This window comes from Lepeophtheirus salmonis, chromosome 11 (assembly GCF_016086655.4).
Source record: "Lepeophtheirus salmonis chromosome 11, UVic_Lsal_1.4, whole genome shotgun sequence".
NCBI classification, from domain to species: Eukaryota; Metazoa; Arthropoda; class Copepoda; order Siphonostomatoida; family Caligidae; genus Lepeophtheirus; species Lepeophtheirus salmonis.
Genome location: NC_052141.2, coordinates 1528265 through 1537098, shown reverse-complemented (window position 1 = coordinate 1537098; position 8834 = coordinate 1528265).

The following is an 8834-nucleotide window of genomic DNA, read 5'->3' as shown; positions in this document are numbered from 1 at the left end:
ACAACTCCAACTAAACGAAACTCCTAGGGATCTGATTAAAATTAACATTAACAAGTCAAAATTAAACAAATCTGGTCTACTAGGATGTTTTGACATATCAAGGGGTTGTACACTAGGAAACTTGATTTTAGATACTTTTTTATCTTGGTAAAGAATGCATTATGGGATTGGATCTAGGAAAATACACTAAAATCGATTCAGGCAAGGTTCTGAAGGCTCTCGTATACTCTGACGACCTTTCCATTATCTGCTCAGGTAATTATTATGTAACTATTAGGTCTATCGATTATCTATTAATAACTTGAGGCCTCAATATGGGCTACGAATAAGTATAAAAAATACTCACGTAATAACTTCATTGGAATCCATGCTTTAGAATTAAGCTTCCCAGATATCGTGATAAACCCTTATACAAAGAATCTGCTATAAATCTAAATAGAAAAAGATTACTAAATATTTAAATTGTAACTTTTTCGAAACTTTCGAACTAAACATACTTGAAGTTGTCATGGCATGGAATCAAAATATACTCCCTAAAACTATCTATCTGATGAAGTATACTATCTTCTTTTTTTTAGAGAAATAGTTGAGAAGTGTTATAGAGAGGTTTTATTTAAAAAAAAAAAAAGATTTGACCATATATATAAATAATGCACATGCAATATTTTTTCATATTATAATCTTCATACCTCAACAATTATCCCTTGCATAATAAAGAGGTTTTGTGATTTAAAATGAACACGCCACATTAGTAATTTATCATGACATTTTCACACCTAAAAAACAAAGACTTATTTTAAATCACGCAACCTCTTCTTTTTGTGATTTAAGTTGACTTTCATTTTGAAAATAATATATAGACATTTTAATACTTTTATATATATTTTTATCAAGATAAATTTAAATAATCTATAAAACATGAGTTTGGGGGTTCAATAAGATTTAACTGTTATTTTTAAAGCAAAAATATATATTTTTGATGTGCGAGAAACATTTATATTAAAATTTTGGGAGACAAATTCGTATTCATCCGTTTTTGACGAGGTTTCGAAGATTATATATTAGTGTGGACGCAATAATATAAGCATCACTCCTCATATTAAGAAGACTCCAAAATATTGAAAGGAACGACTTTCAAAGAAATAGTTAATCAAATTCACATAACTTCGATTAAAAATGACTATGTATACGCATTAATCAACAACAAGGCAATATAGAAATAGGTTGCAAATAGTTTTATGGAATATTTGAAGGCTCATACGGAAAAGATTTGGGAACAAAATGCAGTAAATAGTTTTTTTTTTAAACAAAATAATGTTGTATTATTTTTGCAGATCTTTTTAAAAATAGTTGAACCGTTTTTGTTTACTTTTTCCTCGACTGTGTCAATAAGTAATTTTAATACCTAGTAATATATTTATCTACATCCAAAAAATCATTTTTATATAAGGGATATATATAATTTTTAAAAGGTCGTCATTTCAATTTTTTTACAGTTATTAAGTAAATAATCTAAAATATTGGATTGTCATTCCATTTTTTTTATTATAAAACTCTGTAGGGGGAAGGGGGTCAGCGGACCTGGCCTATAACCACAATGATCCCAAAATAAGAATACACTACACTAATACAAAATGAGATTTGAATCTATAAAACCAAAAGGCAGATACGCATCAATGTATCATATAACAAAGTTTTTTTTTACCATCAGTCCATTCTGTGGGAATTTTATATATAATCTATAGATGTACATATATATTAGGTTATTTTTGGATAATTACTTGTGAGAGATAAAAAATATGAAATTTGATATGATGAAACAGGAGTTGTAAGTCTATTTATTTTTGATTTGGGAACTGTTTGTCAAGGGACTGTGATTCATTCAAATACTGATGGCAGTCAGGATATATCTTTGTTTGTTTATCTATACTAAAAAAAAAGAAGCAAAGTTTATCTGTATGTATGAATGTCTTATAATAAACAGTCACAGGGGCCTTTATATAGTGCTCCCTGATGTGTATCATTGTATAAAAGGAATAAAACTCGCAAGGGTTTAGTTCTACTCATATTTAAAAAAAAGGAAATACTTTATAAAATTTAAAAAAGTGGAAGTAAATCAAAATGAGGTTTAGCTTTGTCTTTTTTTTCTTAAGGTGTTATTGTCTTTTTTTTATTGCTGAGAAGATCCTATCTAAGGATTGAACGAGTAGTTGCAAGTGATTGTGGTCAGGAAAAACAGCAAGCAGGACACGGGATTTGTTGGCAAATTATCTTCCATATTATTGAAGGGAAGTTTGTATAGTCGTCTACGCCTAATAACTCAGCTCAATACCGAGTCTACCGCTAGTAGACACATAAAATGTAATGTACTGGCTATTTTATTTTTTGGGTGAATCCTAAGCTTTTTTTAACGTACGAATATTTTTGTTAGTGGCAACTCGAACAATGTTTTTTTTTAAATTGTTACCCCTACCAATAGAGTTTTATCTAATCACATCCGTTTCTATATTTTTTTGTAAGCAGAAATGCGTAAAAAGTTCCCAACTGATTTTGATAAAAATTTGTAGATAGAACGATTTACATTTCCTAAAAGTAAGAGGCCATTGAATTTTGGGAGGCAGAGGTGACACATAACTTTGAAACTAATTCAGGTATATAACTTGAGTAAATTGTATTTTGTAGGTATAATAAAAGCACTTCTTATACAACATAATATCAAGCTCAGACAAAAGATCGAAAATGTTCAACATTGCAAACTTTATATAACTTCAATAACTTTAAAAGGAAAGAAATATGATCTTTATTTTAGGGAGATGTTTGCGCTTTACCGAGTGCCCATTCTATTCTAAGGCTGTTAGTATTAAATTTTCATTTTGTAAAGATAGGATTTTAGCTGAAATTAACTCTTTAGGTTATCAACTCTAAAAAAAAAATGTTGAAGCTAAAAATGCTACAGATCAGCATCACTAGTTCTATGAGTAAATCTCTGTTGGACCTTGAGTAGAATTGAGGATCAAAAACAGAGATTATTTTTTTTTTGATCCATTGCTTAGGAAATAACAAAGACTTTGGACTATATGTTAGATTGTCAATAAATTTTGACAGCTGTCTTCTGAAGGTTGGTACATACTGAAAGTGAGGTGAATTAAAAGAAATAATGCCGTTTGTGTGCGAAGCCTGGGACTTTTCCACCCATGTTCATTGCAGTTAATCTATTATTAATTATAAAGTGATTTTTTGGAATAGAATAAATTAATGTGATAGATCATAGGGGGGTCATTGAATGTGGGATTTTTGTTCCTTTTTTTTTTGTAAGGTTGTAAATCCTAAGCCTTTTTCAGCTTGGAGTGATTTGTTTTAATTTTGGGGACTTGATCCGTGTTTTTTTATCGTTATTATAACTTAGAATTAATTATTTCATTCTTGAGGAGAGAAGATCTAAATAAAGTGTAACTACACGTGTGTTTGATCATAAATTATTATAAGTAATTGTTGGGGAGTATAGACGTAATCCCAATTCGACTCCGAGTAGAATAAAGGATCTAAAACTGTGTAATTCCTTCCTATGTCTTTACTAGATACAGACTGGACCTGTGTTTATTTACTTCCACACACAACTAATGGGAATTGTTAGCAGCTTAACAAGAGTTCGCTCAAATTGAACCAATCAACGCTGAGATCTCAGATAAGAAAAATAAGTATATTGTATATTTTAAGGTTAATTACTAGACTTAAGATTTTTTTGGCCAAAATGAGAAAAAAAAGAGAACTAAATTTTTGAAAAAATGATTAACTTAAAATCAAAATTGAGTCATTTTACTTTAATACAGTATTATAAGAATAATTTAAAGTAATTAGTCTTTTCTTTTATTTATCATAATTTATTCATAAATTTTGCTATATTATATCGAGGTATCCAGATTCAGTATTTCCATCAGTATTGGTAGTTTTAAACACACTAAAAGACGTCTACATTAGTATTTGAAAGAAATTTAAGATGGCAGGATCTTCAGGAATCTTGTTAGACGGAGGCATCTACTTCACCATCAATCCTGATATTACGGTCCAAACTTTTGCATCAATAGAAAATAAGGATTTGGGAATTTGGCACAAAAGTATTTATCATTTGTTGCAAGATTCCATGGGGTTATTCAACAGTCAATTTTGCACAACATTTATCCTTCCTCTAATTGAAAGTTGTCAGAATCAGGCTCCTTAATATATTTCATCATAACCTTGACTCCATTATTTACATATTTTACCCCCAAAAAGAGAGCCGAATGGAGGAAGGTTTTGGAAAGTAGATTTTTCCTCGAAAATATCATTAAAAATTTTTGTGTAATCTACCTAGAACCCAAACTTTTATATATTTATCTACTACCGTTTAGAAAAATGAGGCATTTTTATACAAAACAGGATTGGTTACATGAGCAATTTTCCCCAAAAAAGGACAAAAGAGCAGTTTTTTTTTCCGAAAAAAGGTCAAAGTGATACATTTTTTTAACGATTGAGCGATTGCTGGCAAATCATAGGCTTTTAATTAGGTAAGTCCTCATAATAATATATTTAGACTGTTAGAATTGTTAACATCCTTTAAATGAACCAATCAACGTTCAGACCTCAAATAAGGACAAATAGTCAAAAAATCAACAGTTGACAACAAAATACAATCTACATTATAAAGTTAATGACGAAAGCTATTATAAATTTCATCATTTCCCATTTATTATGTTTGTTTACGAAACGTCAATGTAACCAATCACGTTTTGACGTTGCTTAATCGAGTTCACTTATCAAATATATGTTCAATTTACGTCGTTTATAAATAATAGGATTCAATTAATCTATTATATTTTATGTCAGTTCAAAAATTGATAATAATAATTATCTATAATATTATAAGAAAATAGGGCTGTAATGAAAAAAATAATTATTAATAATCCTCATGTTGCTGCAATGATAAAAATTGTCAATTTAGAAGATAAGCAAATAAATGTTGATTAAATCTGACGTCATGTGTAAATATACATTAATAATGTTTATGAAACAAACACTGTTGATAGAGAAAAATTGAATATATTATGCTAAAGGTTGTAAATTGTAAGCACTTTCTGTATGAATAAAAAATAAACTAAAAATTAACATAGTAATTTAAAGAATCTATTGGGGAGAGCGGTTTAGTATACAAAATTTGAGTAATCTACGCAAAAAAAACAATTTTTATTCGAATGTCTGAATTTCTGAATATACGTAAACGAGTCACATGGTGTTCTGCGTATACTGCTCCATGATGTACATCAAAAACATATTTTTGATCTAAGAAATAACATATTAGTCGTATAAATAAAATATGGCAGGCGTATGCGCACAGGTTGCACTGTATATAGTGATCCCTGATGTATATCATATAAATATAAATTTTTATATAAAAATAATAACTGTTTCTGTTTGTTTTTGTTATTGATCTCTTATGTACATTATCTTATATAAATACAAAAAGAAACATACATATCTTCCTCCTCCGTCTTTGCTGCCTAGCAAAAGTTTTTTTCCCTCTAAATCTATCTACTATGAAAAATAAGAAGTGAAGGGAAGATTGCATTAGCCAGTTAATTTGTCTTGGATGAACACTTATGATAATTCAATCTGTTCAATAATTTTTTAGGTAGTAACAGGAAGGGAACTTGTATAAGCCAGTTAATTCTTCTTGGATTCCTGCAATTCAAATGAACACTTATTGTCGCAATTCAAATGAACACTTATGAGCATTCTATTGAAGCATTGTAAATTACGCAGGATACTAATTTATTTGGAGGTAAAGTAATTTAAAAGTTGTCATGTAGTTGGTGCATATATTGAGTGATCTTTACTTTAGGCAAATTAGGAGTAGGATAGTTTATTGACATGGGGTGAGCAGGGTTTAATTTATAAAGGTTATTATAATAAACTTTTTATTTTTGATAAAAAAATAAATTAGATAAATTATTCATCATAAATTTGGTTTAGCTTCATACTGATTATTACGTAGCTACTGATTATTTCGTTCTTTGCAATTTGTTAGTTTGTCTTCAAATCATACGTAACTGTGGGAGTAAAAATGCCTGTTTAGGTGTAATTCTGACAAACACAACTTTTTTTTTAACCAAACCAATGCGCGTACCCCAAAAAAAAATCCTTTTTGGGTTTTTTTTAATGATTGTTCTGGAATAAATTAGGTACTGTAACATATGATTCAAATAGACAAAATTAAGTTATTTTTAACATCATTTATTTGAATTTTTAAATTATTTGACCACCACCATTTTGTGTCCAAACACGTTCCCGACCCATAAGTCAGTGGAACAGGCAGGCTCATACTTGTAATTGATATACATTTATCGTAAATGTTAACATTTGTATAAACTATATCAACGCTCGTATGTTGAACTGAATTATGTTGTTTTTGGTTAATGGACGCTCTTAAGACTAAAGCACTCATTGATCATCACTACATATTTTTTTTTCTGACAATCTTATAGTTATTCTGTCAATCTAACGACAAAATATGAATTGATATAAGTATTGAGTAGTTATGTTTGAGTGTGCACATGAAAAACGAAGGGTAACACTGTGGATCATTTGAGGAGTTATCTTCTATAATATTTATGCAAAAGTTCTCTTATAGCCGACGCCTGATTACTTTGGGCAAAAAAATTGGATGTACAAGGATCTGTGGGATATTAGGTATCTCCTCCTGTTAAATAAGTGTCAGTCAGAGTCTTCTCAACAACTAAGCATAATTATTTGCTTTTCATATCTCGACTCGGTATAGGCTATATATTTTGAAGAATTTGAGAACCATTGGATTAGATTCACGCATCACCTTTGAGAGGAAGGCAAACACAAATCACACTCCATATCAAGCCAGGACATTGGTAGGAATGATTACTTTTTCGATCCACAATTCTATTGTGAGTTTAATAATGGCTTTCACTTATAACTCCAAAACTAATTCTCTGTTACTCTATGTCATTCATGTGCTCACACACACGTGGTTATTCTTTATACTTTGGTATTCCCTCCTCATGAATGGAAAAATAATAAGAACTAGAGTTGCGTGAAACACTTTTTTTTTTCGTTGCTCCTTGATCATATTTTTTATTCTACTGTTATAATCATTATTGTTTAACTCTTGAGAAGGGAATTTCAAAGTTTTAAGTAAATAAGTAGTTCATGTGCTTTTGAAATTATTTAATTTTATTTTCACGCTCGATGACTTTTTTTTTTCTTAAGCTCTGGAGTTATCACCGTAAGTCCTTGCTGTACTTAGAGAGTCATTGAGAACAATATTGTAGTCGTTTCTACTTATACGGTGTTATAAGGTGCATGGCTACTAGCTAATGCATCCTTCTGCCACCGCCCTTCCCCCCAGGGACAAACAAAAATGCAGAGTATTCTCTATTCAAACATTTTCGTGAGTTGACTCTTTTTGATTATTTAAAGCTGCAGATATTACTTATTATTGTTTTTAAAAGGATTTATTTGCATCAAGAATCGTTTTTTCTATAAGCTTTTGTCAAATGTTTCCTTTTCTTTTCAAAGTCAAGTTTTCAAAGAGGAAAGAAATACTGTTTGTTTACACTTTTTTTCGAAATTACCTTCCCAGCATATAATTTACAACTCTAATTATATTATAATTTTTATTTTTATATTGGAGGTAACGTTTTACTCCAACTTACTAGTCATATACAGGGTGTCCACGATAAATTGAAACTATCTTAAAATTCAACCTGCTTGATAAAAATGGAATTTGGAGTGTATTTGTTAATATGAAAAAGTTAGACTTGATATTAAACAATAAATTTATTCAACATGTCCTCCCTCAGCAGGCACTATCTTCTCCATCCTGCCCCTAAAAGATTTGCATGCCCTGATGACTTCCGCGGAATCCACAGCATTCCACTCCCTCGTAATGGAGTCCGGGAACTTTGTGGCGAAGACGGCAGGGACCTCTTCTCTCTCCTTGGCAAGCCACCTGTCATTTTGGACGTTGTAGCTTCTGTCGACAGTTCTTCTCGTTGGAGAAACAGATGATTCTTCCTCCATGGCTCTTCAAGTCATTCAGGAGACGCTTACCGTTGGTGAGCCTGGTGGCCTTCATGGATGCCGTGAGGATGTTTTGTTTGGCCATTCGGTATGACCTGTACCCTAGGTCCTCATTCACAGCCTTGGAGACCAGCTGCTTGCTCACTCCACGGTTCTTGGCCAACCTGGACAAGGAAGTCCCCGGCGAAGCGGTACCCCGTGGTCTTGGGGTAGTTAAGAAGCTTGTAGATAGCAGAGGGCTTGTGTCCCGCGCGAGCCAATTCCAGGATGGTGTCTCTCCTTGCTTGTTCCATGATGACTATTGTTTGTTGTCAAAACAGTTGTCGTGGAAATTAAAGTGTATTGTTCACGCAACCTTTTATATTAGTATGATTTAATCCCGAATATCCAAATTATGGATCTGGATGAAGTTTAAAGTAGTTCTAATTTATCGTGGAAAACCTGTAGAGGTGTATAAAATATGTTCTAAAAAGTTCTTTTTTAAGTTTGAAATCCGAAACGGCATAATTATTTTCTTAAACTATTATAATTAACATTTAATTTTTGAAAACAGACATATAAGTATAAAGTAATCAGTTGTGTGTGTGTCTTCTTGAAAAATTGAGATTAACAATGAGGGTTTGTTCGGGAGTTATCAGCGTAAGTAAACTTGAAGTAGAATTGATGATAGACATCGGTGCTATTCCAGCCTATTTTCCAGCTTATTCGTTCTGATTGCTTACTAATCATTTTGAAAGCATCAGAATTAC